The sequence below is a fragment of the Megascapheus bottae genome, chromosome 12 (genome assembly GCF_031878675.1).
Source record: "Megascapheus bottae isolate mThoBot1 chromosome 12, mThoBot2.hap1, whole genome shotgun sequence".
Taxonomy (NCBI): Eukaryota; Metazoa; Chordata; class Mammalia; order Rodentia; family Geomyidae; genus Megascapheus; species Megascapheus bottae.
This window is the reverse complement of record NC_143520.1, coordinates 6660008-6678548: the sequence shown is the minus strand read 5'-3', so window position 1 is coordinate 6678548 and position 18541 is coordinate 6660008. Positions and strand designations below refer to the sequence as shown.

General features: G+C 41.3%; 1 long non-coding RNA gene across 1 annotated transcript; it reads right to left on the bottom strand.

Moving 5' to 3' along the window:
* Positions 1–5361: 5361 nt before the first annotated feature.
* LOC150056143 (uncharacterized) lies at positions 5362–10799 on the bottom strand. The gene is made up of 3 exons (XR_016537289.1): positions 10639–10799; positions 7175–7243; positions 5362–5496 (listed from the first exon to the last, which is right to left on the bottom strand). It is a non-coding gene; the product is annotated as an uncharacterized LOC150056143 (long non-coding RNA).
* Positions 10800–18541: the final 7742 nt, after the last annotated feature.

The window sequence follows — 18541 nt, the reverse complement described above, 5'->3', positions numbered from 1 at the left end:
CTTAAGTAACACCCCCTACGGATAGAAGTCAACTTCTTAACCAAACTCTATCTACTGAATTGAGTCTGATTCCTATGGGTCTGCTTCATTCTTGTTCCCTTCCTACAGTATGCTGTGCTGCAGTAGAAAGGTTACTGTCACTTCTACAATCAGCATTTCTCCAGCTGGGAGAGGAAAGAACTTTCCTGATACCAATTTCTTTCTTCTCTTGAGGACTTTAGGATGAATACAAATTTTGTCTGAGTGGCATGGGGTTGTGGAGATGGGCTATTTGGAGAGTTCTTATCTGTGGGTGATACAGGGCCACCTCCTCTGAAAACAGATTCTAATGCTGTTTCACTGACCTTCCTGAGGAAATGCTATGACAACTACTCTTCACACTGTCGAAGTAGCTAACCATGCACCATGTGGCTTGCTCCTGTAGCTCAGGCACACTGGACCAGGGCTAGGTACCTCAACCAAAGCAGCCATCCAATTGTCTGATCTATGATGAGGTCTGCTGTGGAAAAAACCAAGCTGCATCAATTAGAATTGTGCTTCTGGAAATCTGATGGGGAAATACGGAGAGAGAGAGGCAGACTTGGGGGCATAAAGCGTAAGGCCGACTGGCTTGAAGTCAAGTAAGAGACTATATTCTAGCTGAAATCACATGCTAATAAAAGTGACTAGGAGGCTGGGAGTTTGGCCTAGTGGTTAAAGTGCTTGCCTAACATGCATGAAGACCCAGGTTCAATTCCTCGGTACCACATACATAGAAAAAAGCCGGAAGTGGTGCTGAGGCTCAAGTGGTAGAGCTCTAGCCTTGAGAAAGTCCAAGGACAGTGCTCAGGCCCTGAGCTCAAGTCCAGGACTGGCAAAAAAAAAAAGTGACTAGGAATCATTGGCTATTCTTAAGTTCAAGGTCTACAATTAGGGGTGACCCTACATAGTCACTATTTTCCCCCAAAGCACTGTAGAACTACCAGCTCTACTATGCACTTGCTGTGTGGTGGGAGGGTTCTTCCCATCATCTTAGGGCAGTGTGTCTTTCAACCATCCAAAGCTGCTCAGCAAGATTTAGCACAAGTGTCATCTCTGTGTATCAAGCAGCAAATACACTTTTGTTTTTTGCTTCCCCTTTGTTTTGCTAAAACAAAGGTAGGGGGAAAGGGCCATGATATCAGGGTCATTCATTTGAAAGAGTTAAGGGAAATTAGAAGTTCTTCTGGGCAAGAAAAGGCAAAAGGATCAAACTCAGGAGGTCTTAACTATTCTTCCATGTAAAGTTCAGCTTATTGAGGTGCTGTTGTGGCAAAAGCCTTCAGATAGACTTGAAGAATGTGTAAAAGCGTGATTATTCTTCACTTTTTCAAGGCCAGCTAGAAAGACTGTATACCTCTTGGAAGACTTGTGATCCCAATGACCCTGCTTCCCCTCTGATTCCAGAAGATACAAAGGGGTGAGCAAGGAGTAAGGTATGTGACCTTAAGCTAGCAATCTTGTGCTCTTGACATTTGAGTGATGCATTCTCAGGACCAAGAAGTCTTTGTATGTTTTTGCTTTTGCTGGAGTTTAAACTTAGGAGTTTTCCTTTACTCATCTTGTTCTCATAGCTGGAGCTCTAACCCTTGAGCCACAACTCCAGCCCAACATTTTGCTATTTATTTATTTGTTTATTATGCTGGTCCTGGGAACCTGAGAATTTTGGATCAAGGCTAGCAGTATACTTCTTGAGCCACAGCTCTATTTCTAGCTTTTTGGTGGTTAATTGGAAGTCAGAGTCTCACAGATTTTCCCAGGAGTGCCGAATGGCTCTGAACCACAGTCCTCTGATCTCAGCCTCCTGAGTAGCTAGGATTACAGCCATGAGCTACTAGTGGCCAGCTTGCTGATTGTATTTTGTTTATTAATTTTTTTGTTGGTCATGGAGCTTGAACTCTGGGCCTGGGTGCTGTCCCTGAGCTCTTCAGCCCAAGGCTACTACCCTACTCCTTAAACTACAGTGCCACTTCCAGTTTTCTAGTTATTAAAAGGAGATAAGAGTCTCACCATTCTTCAGTGCCCGGGCTGGCTCTGAACCACGATCCCCAGATGTCAGCCTCCTAAGTGCCTAGGATTATAGGCATGAGCCCCTGTGCCTGGCTTGCTGGTTATTATTTTTATTTCTAGATGCAGATCTAACTTTATTAAAAGAAAAAAAAAGTGCTCGCTTATATACAGCACATCATACAATGGCAGCCACCTCATATGAGCAACAGTAAACAGGGAACCTTCCTGATGCAACTGTCAGCCAATTGTGTCCCCTGAGACTTGGCCCTTACCGGGAGTTTCTGTGAGCTCCTGCTCCCAGTGGAAGTGCCAGTGCCCTCCTCCCAGACGCCCATTTCACTGGGTGTTCCCAGGAGGGTACACACCTGACCGCACAGCATCACGGAAGCACAGAGAGCAAGCTGGGTTTCTATGCCACCTTGCTAGTTATTTTTTTTAAATATTTTTATTGTATTTAATAAAAGGGTTACATGATATTTGCCAGATAGAAGGTGCATTAATTCACATACATTGATACCCTTCCACATGTCTTGGTCCCCACCCTCCACCCCCCCTTGCTAGTTATTTTTAAGGTAGGGTTTCATGGGCTTTTCTTCCCATGTTATCTACCCAAAACATCTTGAAACATATGGTGGTGCATAATAGTTTTGTTGGGGACCCCGTTGGCTCAGAGAGTAGAACCCAGAAAGAAGAAATAGCAGTTTTAATGGGCTCAATCCCAAAGGGCACTCAGCTCTCAGAGCTAGAATGCCATGTGTGTGTGCGTGCGTGCGTGCGTGCGTGCGTGCGTGTGTGTGTGTGCTGGAGCTACACTTCCAGTCTGGTATGCAGCTTGTTAATTGGAGGTTAGGTCTTGAAAACTTTTCTGCCTGGGCTGATTTCACCCTGATCCTTCACAGTTTTGCTTCCTGGATTGATAGGATTAGGGGTGTGAGCTGCTGGCACACAGCTCGCTCTAAGGCCTATGACTTTGACTCTAAGGCCTTTGCCATTTTCAATTAGCTCCTAATTTGCATTGACATCACTTCTACTACGACTGTAACCTGGCATAAGAATCTCTTTTAAAACTGGGTGCTTGTGGCTCGCCCCTGTAATCTTAGCTATTCAGAAGGCTGAGATCTGAGGATCATGGTTCAAAACCAGCACGGGCAGGTAAGTCTGTGAGACTCTTATCTTCAGTTAACCCCCAGAAAACAGGAAGTGATGCTGTGGCTCAAAGTGATTGAGAAACAGCCTTGAACAAAGGAGCTCAGGAACAGTGTCCATCTCCAGAGTTCAAGCCCCACAACTGACCAAAGATGGGGGAAGAAGAATCTCTTTTGAAGATCAGATAGAAAGGGCTGAAAAGATCTCTGCCCATTTGCTTATGCTTTCAATGGCTTTGTACTCAGGCTGTACCTCCTCTGTCCACTACCACCCCTAAACTCATCCTGATAGCAAATGAGACCATTGGGCAGATATTGGCATATTTGTCTAGATTAATGTAGTCAAGCCAATAACCAGTCTACTTACCTTTTCTTTGATGCCTTTGAGGCCTGGTAAGAAATCTAGAAGGGTGGATTTAGTATGCCCTTGTTTCTGGATGATTGGGTAAATGCCAAGTAGTAGAATTGCTGGGTCATAGGGGAGTTTTATGTTTAGCCTTTTGAGGCACTGCCACACTGCTTTCCATAGTGGTTGAACGAGTTTGCACTCCCACCAACAGTGTAGTAGTGATCCCTCCTGGCCACATCCCCTCCAGCATCTGTTATTATTCATTTTCCTGATCCTGGCCATTCTAACTGGAGTGAGGTGGAATCTTAGAGTTGTTTTGATTTGCATTTCTTTTATGACCAGAGATGTGGAGCATTTCTTCATGTGTCTGCACAACAATGTTCATTGTAGCACTATTCACCATAGCAAAGATATGGAACCAACCTAGATGTCCCTCAGTTGATGAGTGGATCAACAAGTTGTGGTATTTGTACACAATGGAATTCTATGCTGCTGTCAGAAAGAATGACATCGACCCATTTGTTAGGAAATGGAAAGACTTAGAAAAATCATATTACGTGAAGTAAGCCAGACTCAAAGGAACTTAGGCTCAATGGTTTCCCTCATTCGTCATAATCAGTAGAAACCTTGGGCTCTACTAGCAAAGATCTGCAATAGAGCAAAACCTTTATACATAAGGCCATATAGTATGAAGCTAATTGAAAGGACCTCCAGGATAGTGAAACAAAAGCCATATAACGAATGATTGTTGTCCTTAATGTACTATGTTATCTCTCATCTCCTTTGCTGTCCCTTGGGTATCTCATATTGTTACAGTATCTCACTTTGTTATTTGATATATTGAATTTATTTGTATTTGGTTATTTGAAACTTGATAGGGAAGGGGGCAAAACCAATACGGGGAGTGGGTGGTGGGTGGGGGGAGGGTAATGGGTACCAAGACATGTGAAAGGGTATCAATTAATTGGAAACATCTCTGTTAGTAACCCACCATCTTGCAGCACCTGACCATTTGCTGGCATTAACCCCACTTCATGGATTCCAGACGCTTTATTGTTGGAAGAGTAGATCTAACACTTCCTTCAGCAAAAATGAAGCTTTTTTTCTAAATGGTATAGGTATGAAATAATTTGGTTATATAATCAACCAGGAGAATAGTTCAAAAGAGAACATTTATCCAGTGCTGTTATAGCTATGTATCCATAACAACTACTCTTAATTATTAGACATCCCAAAGGGTCTATTATATTTTATTTAAAATTATGTATTTGTGCCCCCTTTTTTGGTCATTTAGAAGGGGTTCATCCTCAAGCCACAGGGGTAGGAAAAAGTTTGCCCTGGTTTGGTCAATTATAATATGTCATATGCTTGTCTGCTACTTGGAGACAAATAATTCAACTAGGAATTAATGCAATTCTTCTCTGAGCTCTCACATGATGACTTTCTGTGTGGGTTTCCTCTGAAGACTGGGTTAGTTATAAAATATAGAGAAAGACAGAATTTTTCTCCTATTCTGGAGTCCGGAAAGACCAGGATTATGAAACCAGTAAGTTCAATGTGTGGTAAGGGGTGCTTTCTGCATCCTTCTTTCTGTGTCTTTTGGAGGGGAGGAAAATATCCTCACATGGTAGAAGGCAGGAGAGCAAGTGAGCTGAGTGTTAAATGAAGCCTCTTCTAGAAGGCCCTTAATTAGCTCCACTTGTGAAGAATTCTTCATGCATTTATTACCTCTTAATATCAGCATCTGGCCATTAATTTTCAATAAGTTAATATCAGAGGAGACCTACTCAATCCATAACACCCATTCTCTTGGTGTAAGACTTGATTACGTGGCTTTATTGGATTTAGAAAATGTGACTAGAAGTCACTTATGGGCAGAAGTTTTCAGCAGCATGGTGAGAATTCATTGAGTTCTGTTTTTTCAGGGCACCTTCAACTCTCCTTTAATAGAAGTCCACTCCATCAATCCAACTCCTGAAATTGAGACAAAGTGTGGTATTGTTGAATCTTATCTGTAGTAGCACACAACCTTAGCAGCAGGAATAAGTGTGTGTGTGTGTGTGTGTGTGTGTGTGTGTGTGTGTGTGTGTGTGTGTGTTTAAACCATAAGCCATTGAAATTTGGAGGACTTTACGTGCTGGTGACTCACTTCTGTTATCCTAGGTAATCAGGAGGCTGAGATTTGAGGATCAAAACTGGAAGCCAGCTAGGGAAACACTTATCTCGAATTAATAAGCAAAAGTCTTGAGCAAAAAGTGTTCAAGGACAGAGAAGAAGAAAAAGAAGAAGAAGAAGAAGAAGAAGAAGAAGAAGAAGAAGAAGAAGAAGAAGAAGAAGAAGAAGAAGAAGAAAAGGAGGAAGAAGGAGGAGGAGGAGGAGGAAGAGAAGGAGGAGGAGAAGGAGAAGGAGAAAGGGAGGAGGAGGAAGAGGAGGAGGAGAAGGAGAAGGAGAAAGGGAGGAGGAGGAGGACGGATGGGGAAGGGTAGGGGAAGGGGGAGGGGAGGAGAGCCACTGGTGCCTGACTACATGTTTCTTATTTCTAAATGGTGTGTTCAGTATCTTATACAATGGAATAAACTCTCAAGACCAAGTCTAGCCATCTTTGTACAGTTCTCTCCTTCTAGTCCTCAACACTTCTGATCTAGACTTCAGCCTGAACAGAAACAAACTAATCAAGGGAACAGGAGAGAGAGGTGAAGAGAAGGAGATGTTGGTGAAGACACAGCTCTCAGAGCTGAGGGTAGCACGATGATGTGCAGGGTCCAGAGGCTGTGGTGGACAGCCCCCTGTTCCAGAACAGAAGAAAAATTTGATGGAAGGGAGAACAGGGAACTTTAATGTTGCCCAAAGATTTCCCCCAAGTGGATGTGTTTTCTTCTTGGCAGCCCATTCCTGGAGGGACAGAGTGATGAACTTGCTGTCATTTGGAACGGCTGTGGTGACATCGGCCTGGTTGGACTGGGATTGCAATGAAGTAGTTCCCTAGCTTTGTTAGATGCCTGGAAGTTGATAGCTTCATTTCTCCAAGCATGTTTCCCTTTAATTATTTTTCTTACCAGAGACTCAGCCTTCAGCTTTACCCAGCAAGAAACAATTTGTGCACAGGCCACAAAGAAAACTCCAACAGGGTGTGTAAGTACTCTAATTCCCTGAAATTGATATGTTTTCTTCTTATTACTGCTATTTCCACACGTGCCTGTGACATGAATCTGAAATGTTGTGCTCACATAAAACCTGTTCACTGTTTCAAGCCCTCCCAACAATGGAAGAGTATTTACACTGTGCCTTTCAGGAGCAAGAATAACCAGAGATACAAGGACACTACTGTGATTAGTTTTAAATGTTTTCTATCATGATACAATCTTCCATACTTGAGACCAAAATGAAATGCCAGTCCAGCTGACTTTGTGTGAGCATGTGTGTTTAGGCACCTGTTTAAAATGTAACCACAGGTCAATGTGTCTTCATTGAAGCACATGGGTACTATTACCTTACTGTACTTACATTTAGGCTTGGAAGGAAATATAGCAGTTAACAACTTGAAATCTCAGTAGACAAAAGGAAAGCATCATAAAATTTTACAACTGTAGTACAGAAGACTGCTAAATACAAGCTGCATTGTAAAAATTAGCAACAAAGTTATGTTACATACCTGAGTGGTTTTGTCAGAGTTGGTGAGTAGAGCTCAGTTTCCATCTGCTATTAGAAGACTCCATTTCCACTGAGAAGTGAAGAATAGTCAAAAAAAATCAGTTCTACGTCAACCCTATTGTATTCAGACATGTAGAGTTTCTCAAGCTTTCAATGTATAAAAACAACCAATTAGAGTGATTATTTGGAAGCTAGTCTTTTTTTCTGCAGAGAAGACAACTTCCAGGAAGATGAATTTCATAAGGTACATTGTGCACAGGAAGAAATATCACAATGAAACTCTGTCGTATTACAAATAACACCTTCTGTTTTTCTGTTGATTCCGTGTTCCACTAGACTTTTAAATTGTTTTACTGGTACTGGGCCTTGAATTAAGGTCCTTGCACTTTTTAAAAAATATTTTTTATTGTAATTAATAAAAGGGTTACATGATATTTACCAGATAGAAAGTGCATTAATTCACATACATTGATACCCTTTCACATATTTTGGTCCCCATTACCCTCCCCCACCTCCCCACCTGTCTTGGTTTTCCCCCCTTCCCTATCAAATTTCAAATAACCAAATACAAATAAATTCAATATATCAGATAACAAAGTGAGATACTGTAGCAATATGAGATACCCAAGGGACAGCAAAGGAGATGAGAGATAACATAGTACATTAAGGACAACAATCATTCGTTATATGGCTTTTGTTTCAGTATCCTGGAGGTCCTTTCAATTAGCTTCATACTATATGGCCTTAGGTATCAAGGTTTTGCTCTATTGCAGATCTCTGCTAGGAGAGCCCAAGGTTTCTACTGATTATGACAAATGAGGGAAACCATTGAGCCTAAGTTCCTTTGAGTCTGGCTTACTTCACTTAATATGATTCTTTCTAAGTCTTTCCATTTCCTAACAAATGGGGCGATGTCGTTCTTTCTGACAGCAGCATAGAATTCCATTGTGTACAAATACCACAACTTGTTGATCCATTCAAGGGTCCTTGTACTTTATCTTGGCTTTTTTACTCCAGGATGGCCTTCTACCACTTGAGACACATCTCCATTTTTAGTTTTTGGCTGGTTAATTGGAGATGAAGAGTCTCTTGAATTTGTGTGCCTGGACTGGCTTCAAACCTTAATTTTCACCCAGCCTCGTAATAAAAGCACCTGGCTCAAACTCATTTTAATGGGGAAAAAACTCCCACTAAGTTAAAATTCATGTGGAAAGATTAAGATGTTCTAACTTTTAATTATACATTTAGTTCCTGAAGGTTGACATCTAGATGTATTAAGTAAAATCAAATGCCCTGAGTTGGCTTATATTAAAAGCTTGCTCTTTTTAGGGATACATACCATAAACAAAGATATTCTGTGTTCAGTAACTGTATTCAAAGAACTGAGTACAGTAACCCTAATTTTCCTAAGTGACCTACAGAGAGCTAATAGAAGAGGGTAATATATTTCACCTAACAACATTTCTAGAGTCATTTCCTTTCAAATATGTGTGAAAGGACTTGGTAAAAAAAATTTGGTGGCAATAGAAATCCTTCAGCATGGCTCCATCTGTTGTCCTTTAGGTTTCCAGACTTTGAATGTCCTAAGAATGAAATATCACCCTCCATGTTAGAAACTTTACAAATCTGAACTTCTCTAAAACATAAGGACAAAAAAGTCACTACTCTCTTCCAACAACTGGAAGAAGACTGTAGAAACTCGACATCATTTCAGTGAGAAAAATATGCCACATTTGGTTCAATAAAGACTGAGTTGACAGTACACTGAGGCAATTTGGGAATGTGACCCGTAACTATAGTCTTAGTTACACGGAGAAAAAGTGAAAATGTGGTCATTAATGCAGAAAAAGGGAACAGTGACCCTACCTACCAAGCCACAAGGTGGAAGTAATTAATCTGGTCAATTAAAAAGAAGCAGATAATTGAAAATGCAAAGACTTCTATTGGTTTCCTGTGTTCTGCTCTCTACAGTGACAAAATTTTACTGTTAGTTCTTGTCCATAATTTTTTTCCTTCTTTCTTTTTAAAAGCATGTTGTAGAATAATGAAATTTACCAAAAGCAGTTGAAAGGGGGTAAGGAGGAGGAGGAGGAAGGAGCAATACAGGCAGAGTGAGTTTGATCAAAGTACATTATAGTGATGCATGTGAAAATATCACAGATAGCCTTTATACAATCAACTTAAACTAATTTAGACTAAAAATGTTAAAAAATATATTTTTGCCAAGAGCTCAAATGTTTGAAAATACTATTTATTCTAGTATGTAGTTTAAAAATACTGTTGAGGGGGTACCAAATCCCTAGGTTTAGCCAAGATTATTTTCTCTTGATGGGGTTCTGTTGTATCTTACTTTCCTTTCAAAATTGTTTGCTTTTTTTTCTGGGAGTTTTAATAATATTTGTTAAGTGCTGGAGTCTGAGCCATACTGTCTGGCTTATCTAATCCCATTTATGATCCCATAACCTTGACGCTTGCCACAGCCTGGCTGTCAGCACCAGATCCTAAATACACAGGGTGGTGTGTTTGCTCTATGGAACAGGAAATTAGTGAAACAGTTACTTTCCTCCAAATGTTCATAATTCCTCTTGACATTTACAAGCCAGGAGTAGCTCTTAGACATAGTGTGATTTCAGAACTCCTTGGGGAGCGGTGACTGGTGATCTGTAATGAAGTCTGTGCAGGTATTTTGTGCTTCAGCCTTGCTTACATGGCTGCATTGCTTCAAGAAACCTGTACCCTCAGCTGCCCAGGTGTGCAGCTGGTCGGTGGAGAAGAAAATGCATGAGTGCCTTAATCCTTTGTTTTTTCTTTTGCAAGCCTAGTCTCAGGATATACATTAATATCCTTTTTATTTTAAGCACAGCAAGGCTTTAAGAATACAACATCCGTCTTTCCCCCAATCAACTCAATGGAAGCTTTTTAAAATTTATTTATCTTTATTATTATGCTGGGAGCATGGCTGCTAAATTTTGGTTACTAAGGCGGGAGATCCTTATTCAAAATAAAACACTGCCAGAATGATGTGCAAGTCTGCACTTCCTAGGTGTCCAACTTGGCACTGAGAAGATGCAGGGATGGGAGGAGAAAGCGCCTTCACGGGCGCTTGCTTGGTGGACGCCGGAGTGCCTGTTGTCAGCTCGGCAGGCGGTGTGCAGTGGCCATATGTGCGGCACTGAGTGAAATGGAATAAACAGCTGTCGCCAGGAATCCGGTTCCTGGCAAGCAGGCAAGCCCAAGTCCTCCTGCTTCCAAAATAAAAATCACCAGAGGGATTCCCTTTCCTGCAGCTCCAGCCAGTAGTGTTATAAAAGCATAAAACATGGCTGTATAGTGGTTTATAATAATCCCTTCCATTTGTAAAGCATTTTAACAGTTTACAAAGCGCTTTACCAACCTCATCTCATTTGAGCTGCCTCATAACAGCCCTGGAGAGTAGAAAACAGCAGATAATTGCGCTCAGCTCACCACACATGGAGGAAGGCAGCTTCAAAGGTGCTGGGCCCAGGTCTCCTCAAGTCTAATGTAGAGCTAGACACACAGGGATTTCCTGCAGTTCTGCTGAGGGCTGGTGGGGGGGAGGGATGGGGACCAGGTGAAGGATTTCCTTTGTGTACCCATTCCATCTCTTGTGCTTTATGAACCTGCAAGCAAAAGTGAACTAGCCAGAAGGGAGCACGCAGAGAGAGGGAAAGGTGCTCCACCTCAGGCAGATGCAAAACCAAGAAGTGTCTGTTTTGTGCAAGTTAGGAACGGTTTTTCATGCTACAAAGCAAGCAGGGCTTGTAGGGGCGGAGGATTTTAAAGCAGTGAATCCAGTGACCTGTGTTTGCTAAGTTTTATAGCTTAGAGCAAAGAACTTCTGAAGTTAGGCTCCTATTGTCCTCCAGGTATCCTAAGAGGCTCAGACCAAGGAGTGGTGCTGCGTTCTTTGTAGCCATAGCCCTAAGGCCCTAGAGAAAGACATTTTTGCATTGTAAAACTAGCAAGAGACTCTTAAGAAGATTGACAAATATCTCACAGCAGGGGTGTAGTTCAGAGGTAGAATGCTTCCCAAATATGGGTCTGGGCCTGGGCTCAAGGGTTATTCGTAGCACAATCTACATACTTTAAAGGGGTGGTGAGCAGATTTACAATTAAATATCTTCTTAAAAAAATACTCCAAAGCCAGGACACTGGTGACTCACATCTGTAAACCTAACTGTTCTGGAGGCTAAGATCTGAGGATTGAAGTTCGAAGCTAGCCCAAGCAGAAAAATGCCTCTAACCACTCAAAAACCTGGAGTGGAACTGTGGCTGAAAGTGACAGAATGCTAGCCTTGAGCAAAAGACCCCAGAGACATGCTCAGACCTTGAGTTGAAGCCCCACAACTGACAAAATAAAACAAAAATAAAAGAAACTAACAAAAATCTCCAGGAAAAGAAGTCAGAATTCAGTGTCAAGAAGAAAGCTGGCTGAACTTCAACCCCACGGGCGAGGGCCCAAACTCCAGTTCCTCCCCTTTTCAGAAGGGCAGTTCCTGAAAGCTGGAGGAGCTGGAAAAGGAGGAACTGTTTTTTACTTTCTGTCCTGAGCCCTTGGGTTGTGACCTGTGTCATAAACTGACATCCCTACGCTGAAGCAGAGATTGGTGCTCTTGCCACTTACATCCTTTCAAGCTCCTAGGTTTGGAAAGAGCTACATAGCTGAAATGAACCCCAGAGGTGATAGGCCACGTCACAGGATGAAGACTCCTTGTCGGTTGCACTCCCAGTTTAGGTTAACACTAGTTTATCAACCCTCTGGTATGTATCCTCTTCTCTCAGGAAAACTCCACTCCCCAAACTGCCAAATTTTTTGATGGACGGCATCTGGGACTGCGATAAAGTAACTAGAGATAATGGCTGCTGTGTTAACTGTATAAAACAGTAAGCTAAGAGAGGCTCCTTATTTTACAGCAAAAGGTAGGCTTGAAGTCTACTGATCGCATTCACTTTTCAGTCTTTTTACCTGGATCAGCCACGGGCAGGTCACACTGCTTTCCTCTTCTATTCTGCGTCTGCCTGGCTCCTTCAATGATCACAGCAATTTTCAGTAACAATGCCCTTTAAATGGATATTGAAAAGTATGAACCAAGTTTTCAAGGTATCTTTTCTTCTTTCTTCTCCATTGATTTCCCTTCTCTCCTTTGAGGCCATCAGCTCTGTTTCTGTGATGTACTGTGCTTGGTTTCTTCGATGTTGTGTGCTGGGAGAGTATCTGAGGCAGAGGGAAAGACTCCAGCACTTTTAAAGACACTCTAGTTCTCTGACCCCCTCTTGGTCTCTTTCTTGTACCTGGGAATTGGGAAGGGAGGTTGTCACTTCTTTCTGTAGTCCATGGGGTTTTGACTGGAGAGTTGATACAGAGTTATAGTTCAATTGAATCTTATCCATTCAAAGGATCCACTTCCAAACCTTAAGGCAAGCCCTAAATTGCAGAAGACCACACGCAGACCACCCAAGGAAGTGTGAGCAAGAGGAAGGAGAGCACTGGAGGTCAAGTAGTTCTTGGATATACCCATGGCTGTCTGAGGGTTGTGGCAAGCTCAGAACCACTGAGATGACAGTATTCTTCACCTCAGGTGAGTATTTCAGATGGGTCCATTTGCTTTTCATGTTTATTCCAAAAAGCTGTTCTTAGAGCACCTATGTCAAAAAGAACACGAGTCTCTACACATATGGAGAAGAGACAAAAAATTTGCTAGGTGGTGTGTAAGATACAGCTCTTGTCAAAAAGAACATGAGGACTGGGAGCATAGCCTAGTGGTAGAGTACTTGCCTTACTTGTACTAAGCCCTGGGTTCGATTCCTCTGTACCACATACATAAAAAATGCTGGAAGTGGTGCTGTGACTCGAGTGACACAGCCCTAGCCTTGACTGAAAAGTGTCCAAGGACAGTGCCCAGGTCCTGAGTTCAATCTCCATGACTGGCAAAAAAAAAAAAAAAGAACATGAGTCTGCACATATGGAGAAGAGAAAAAAAAATGCTAGGCTGTGTGTGTAAGATTCAGCTCTACCATGGATACCACCTTCCCATGTAACTCAGGGTCTTGCTGAGCTGCTTTATTGCCAGAGTTCTCTTATTTTCTGTGGTAGATTCTCTATGTCTGTAGGATATCTACAGTTCTCGGAATTTGTTTTGATAAGACAACTTTCAATATACAAATATGAAAATAGAATTTAGGATGTCTGGGATTGGTAACACTGATTGAGATTTATTATACTCATACATTGTTATATTGATTTGAAACTCATCTGTACAACTACTTATAAATAGCAAAACATTTTAAAATAAAAAAATTCTCATAAAAAAAAAGATACAGCTCTAACTTTGTGTTTAAAAAGTGGATAAAGGGTCAGCTCCCACAGAAGAGGCTCACAGGCTGCAACATGAAAAACCCTCCTTGCATAAGTCCATAGCTAAGCACGTGGAAAGGGACAACCAGGGAGCAGCAGCGTAAGAAATTTATGCAGAAAGATGAACAGCTTCGTGGAAAAATCCAGCCAAAACCGGGGAAATATTTTTGAATCCCAGTGCAAAATACACGTTCAGAATCCCTTGGTTATAAATTACTAGGGATATGAAAACAATGATAGGAAAGGCTCTAAAGGAGTATGCAGCCCTCTTGTGTGAGAGCTCTGTGTGAGGGCACCACTTTCACATTTGTGAGATCTCTGATTAAGTGTGGGTTCACCAAAAAATGTTGCATTACTTTCTCATAGCAATAAGGCAAGACTGCCGTTACCACCAAGCAGCCACATGTGTAGAGGGAGGCGGGGGAAGACACACTCAGACTGTTCTGAGCATCATGCTTTTCCTGTGCAGTGTGGACACGGGTCCCCTGTCCCTCTTCCTTCGTTTTTCCTTTCCTTCATAAGGGTGCCATTCCTGGAATGCAGCTCCTCTTTTAAGTTATCTGCCAGTATCTGTGTCTAGAGTAGGGACACCTTGATTCTATGCAGAGGTTTCCTTTACACACAATTTCTTTCCCATCTCTTACTTTGTAGCCAACACATAGCTGTTTAAGTGATTGTGGAAAAATGTTTGGGCAATGTTTCTTTGTGTGTGGGGGGAGAGGTGGTTATTAGATATGTACTATAATCCCAAAGTTTTGTTACATGATGTCTGGCTTTCCCTGCGTCCAAATTCAATATCTTGAAAATGGGAAGTTTTATTGCCTGACTGAAGCACACACCAGGGGTGGGGCCTGGAAGTGAGCCCTAGGGTCTGCTGATAGCTTTGCTTCTACCTCCTGTAATCTCTAGCTTGCTATGGCTGGATCCTTAACCTCTTTTATACCTTTCAGAGAGACTCTTTCACTTTCTTGAATTATTTTTATTAAGAAGTGTGTTTTTATCAAGAAGTGATTAAAAAAAATTTTTTTTGCAAAAAAAATTTAGGCCTTGAGCTCAGGGCCTAAACACTGTTCTTGGGCTTTCTCAAGGCTAGAGCTCTACCACTTGAGCCTCAGCACCACTTCCAGATTTTTTTCTATGTATGTGATACCAAGGAATTGAACCTGGGTCTTTGTGCATGCTAGGCAAGCACTCTACCACTAGACCAAACTCTTGGCCCCTAATATATTATTAAAAGGACAAGTTATAGTTTTACAATCTTATGCTCCAAACTCTTCATTTTGCATATTCTCTTATTCTCCTAGATTATCTTGTTAATGATTGCACTCAAAATAGATTTTTTTTTGTTCTAGTGTAAAGTTTAATGTATTCTATACTCATGGGAGTAAGCCACATGTATAAACTTAAAGAAGATGAAGGCAGAGCTTGGTGGTGCAGGCTTGTAACCAAGCTCCACAAGAGCCACAGGCAGGAGATCCAGACTGATACTGACTGGGACAAAATTGCTAGTCTTAACCTGGAAACAAAAAAGCATAGCAACAATGGTACCGCCCCCCCTCAAGTGAAGAGCATCTTGCCAAGCAACCCTGAGGCTATAAATTCAAGCCCCATACCACAAAATAAACAGGGATCAAACAACTGCTTGCTAACAGAAGGTAAAATGATTCTTATCTAGAGACAGCAAGCTGCACAGATTATTGGAGTGGCTGCACCTTTATTTTACAGAAAAGGAAATGAGGTTGAAAGGTGGAATGATTTGCTCAAAGTCACACAGCTCCCAGGGAAGACAGGCCTTAAGACATATAATCCTGTCTCCAAGGCGATAACTCAGTGTGACAGCAGTTGCTGCTGCTGCTGCTTCTTCCTCCTCCTCCTCCTCCTTCCTTCTCTTCCTCTTCCTCCTCTTTTTCTTACCCCTCCCTCTTCTCCTCCTCCCCCCCCTTCTTTTTCTTGCCTTCTTCTAAGTCCCTCATGAAAAGGGACTTGGAACCAATGCTCCTAAAGATCTACCAACTTTCATTCCAACCGTAAAGGAGCATCATTGAATTTCTGCATGGTTAGCTCACAACTACCACAAACAATGAAAAATATGGGCACATAGAACACTCACTGTTTTAGATATTTTAGCCCTGGCTATCCAGATCCTTAGGAAAGCTGAATCCTGAATTCCAGTCTGGATGTGAGAACACACGCAGCTGCTAAACTGACACCCCTTCTCCTTTGCAGTTTCATTTTGAGATTACTAACACAGAGATAAGGTTGGAGGTCAGGCACACAAAGAGTGAGCCATCTGTTTCCCATAGTGATATTTTTAAGCCTTTGTGAAGACTTTGCAAGCAGTGAGGGCCCCCTCTACTGGTAGGATTTGTCATCTCCCAGTATGAATTTGGTAGGATTGTAAAGAATTGGGGGGGCGGGGGAGGAAGGGAGAGGGGGAAAGCAAAAAGTAAAAGTAACATTAATAAACAAAACAAACCCAATCGAATCCAACCAACCAACAAAACAAGCAAACCCATCAGAAATTTGCAAGGAAAGATGAAAAAAATCGAATCTAAAATCTAATCTTTTCTGACAAACAGATTAACAAAGTTTAAAGTAATTTCCCCATACATTTGGTAGGAAATATTCTCCTGAGGAAATAGTAAAATATGAAATATTTTTCTGATAATAGAAAGCCCTTAAAATACTCTTGTCAGTCAATAATGAATAAAAATCGCACTCTTGTTCAGTGAAGAATAGGGTCTTAGGAAATTCTATGTTCTATATGCCTGACAAAGTTTCCTAAATTCTAGCCAATCAGGTATCCTTGATATGCTTCTTGCAAACAGTAAGTACTTATTTATTATTTTTCTTTTAGTAAATCTATTTAAGAAACTTTAGCCTTATTCTAAGCAATGGAATCCCATAAAGTCTGAATTGGTGTGTGTATCTATATCATATCAAACCCAAACTTATATATGTGTGTATTGGCAAATGTTTGCATTTGCACAATAAAATAAACAGGTGACTACCTGAAAATTCATTTGTATATTCCAACTATGTCTACCCTTGTTAGTTATCAAAGATGTGTAGTATGTTTTAGAAAACATTGAAGTAAGGCTGGGATGTAGCTCAGTGGCAAAGTGCTTGCTTAGCAAGTAAAATTTCCTGAGTTTGTTACTTAGTACCAAAAAAGAAAAGACAAAGAAAAATACAGTTAAAGAAAACTCAAACAGAAAACATTGAGAATACATTCTCAGTGTAAATACGGCAGTCACAATTTTATGATTTCTTTAAAAGGCTGTTTACTCCCTTCTTTTCCTGTCTTTCTCCTGGGCCTTTCTTCAGGCCCTTCCTCAGCCTTTTTCCATCCTTTTACAGTCCTTTGCCTCGGGCTCATATTTCCTTTTCCCCAGTGTTCTTAGGGAAGAACACTGCTTCTCTTTTGACCACTGGAAGCCGTAACTTAATTTCAGAAAACCACATTGAAATCAACTGGGTATTTGACAGAATGAATAAGAGCCTTTGTATTGCTGTCTTTTTTTTTTTCTGAGACGTAGGGCTTGAGGAATCTTTTAAAAATGTTATATTTTATCCTAATACGTTTTTCTGAGGAAATGGCACATGAACACAGAAAAATCCAGTTTATAAAAACATATTAACTTATTATTCCTTGAGGAATATAATGGAGAGTGTTCTTTCTGGCATTGTGAAAGCTGCCATTCTTGTAGGGGAAAGATGAGGGAAGGCTGATCTTCATTCCCCTTATTAAACATGCCTGTAAAATTAATTCAAGATTTATTTCTTTAGTAATAAAGTGACCAGAGTACATTTATTGCTAGATGCATGTATTCAGTTCCCAGTTGGTTACAACTTCATTTCATTGTGAAAGCTCTTTCATTTACAGATTATCTATATTAAAGTTCATCTGCGCAGGAAAACTCTACAAGCCTCTTGTCTGTTTTCTTGGCTTTGACCTATTGTCTCAGTTCTGTTATCTTAGTGAAGAGTGAATAAACAGCGTTTTGACACCAAATATTTGTATTTTTGTTTTGTTCTTGTGTGGGTACCAGTATTGTATTGGGCCTAGAACACAGGTCTTGAGTTCTTGCTCAGCTTTGTCACTGAAAGCTGGAGTTATACACTTGAGCTACATCTCCAGTTCCAGCCTTTCACTGTTTGGTGGGAGATAAGAATCTCATAGTAGATTTGTTCACCTTGATCCTCAGACCTCAGCCTTCTGAGTAGGTAGGATTAGAGGTATGAGCAACTGGAACCTTGCTCGACACATACACACACACACACACACACACACACACACACACACACACACACACACACACACACACTTAAGCAATTTTAGACTGAAGGAGCTCAGATTTACTCCAAATGGAAACTGTTTAGGGCCTGCACAGGGCGGCAGGAGCCCGTAGGAGGAGGCAGGCAAGGGGAGGCACAGGCAGCAGCGGGAAAAGCATGGCACCCACTGACAGCCACCGAGAGAGGGCATGTCAGCAGGAACTCTTTTCTTGAAGAATAGTTCAGTGATTGAATTTTCATTTTGGCAGTATTTGCATAATAGTTTCAGAGCCATATGAAGAAATTTTACAAAATAGCTTACAATAAACCTGACTATTTCATTGTGATATGTCTTCTTAGTTCAGAGAAAATAAGCATATTCAGTCTTAACAACAGCAGATACTAAAAAGAATAACATAAGACTCTAGGACTCATGAGAAGGAATAGGTGCTGTGCATTTACTGTGGATTCCCCTAGAATTCTTCCTGTAGAAAAGCAGATGGAATCCCCCAGACAGGCAGGCTCCCACTGTGACTGTCACAGGGCTAATCCATGCTTTGGAAACAGCATCAGCCAGGAAATCGGTGACTGGAGTTTCAGATTTCATAGAAGTTTTGCTGCTAATATCCTTCCCTTCCATTTCCTTTCCTTCCCTTCCCTTTCCTCCTTTCCTTGCCTCACCTTGCCCTTTTTCTCTCTTCACTTTTCTGTACT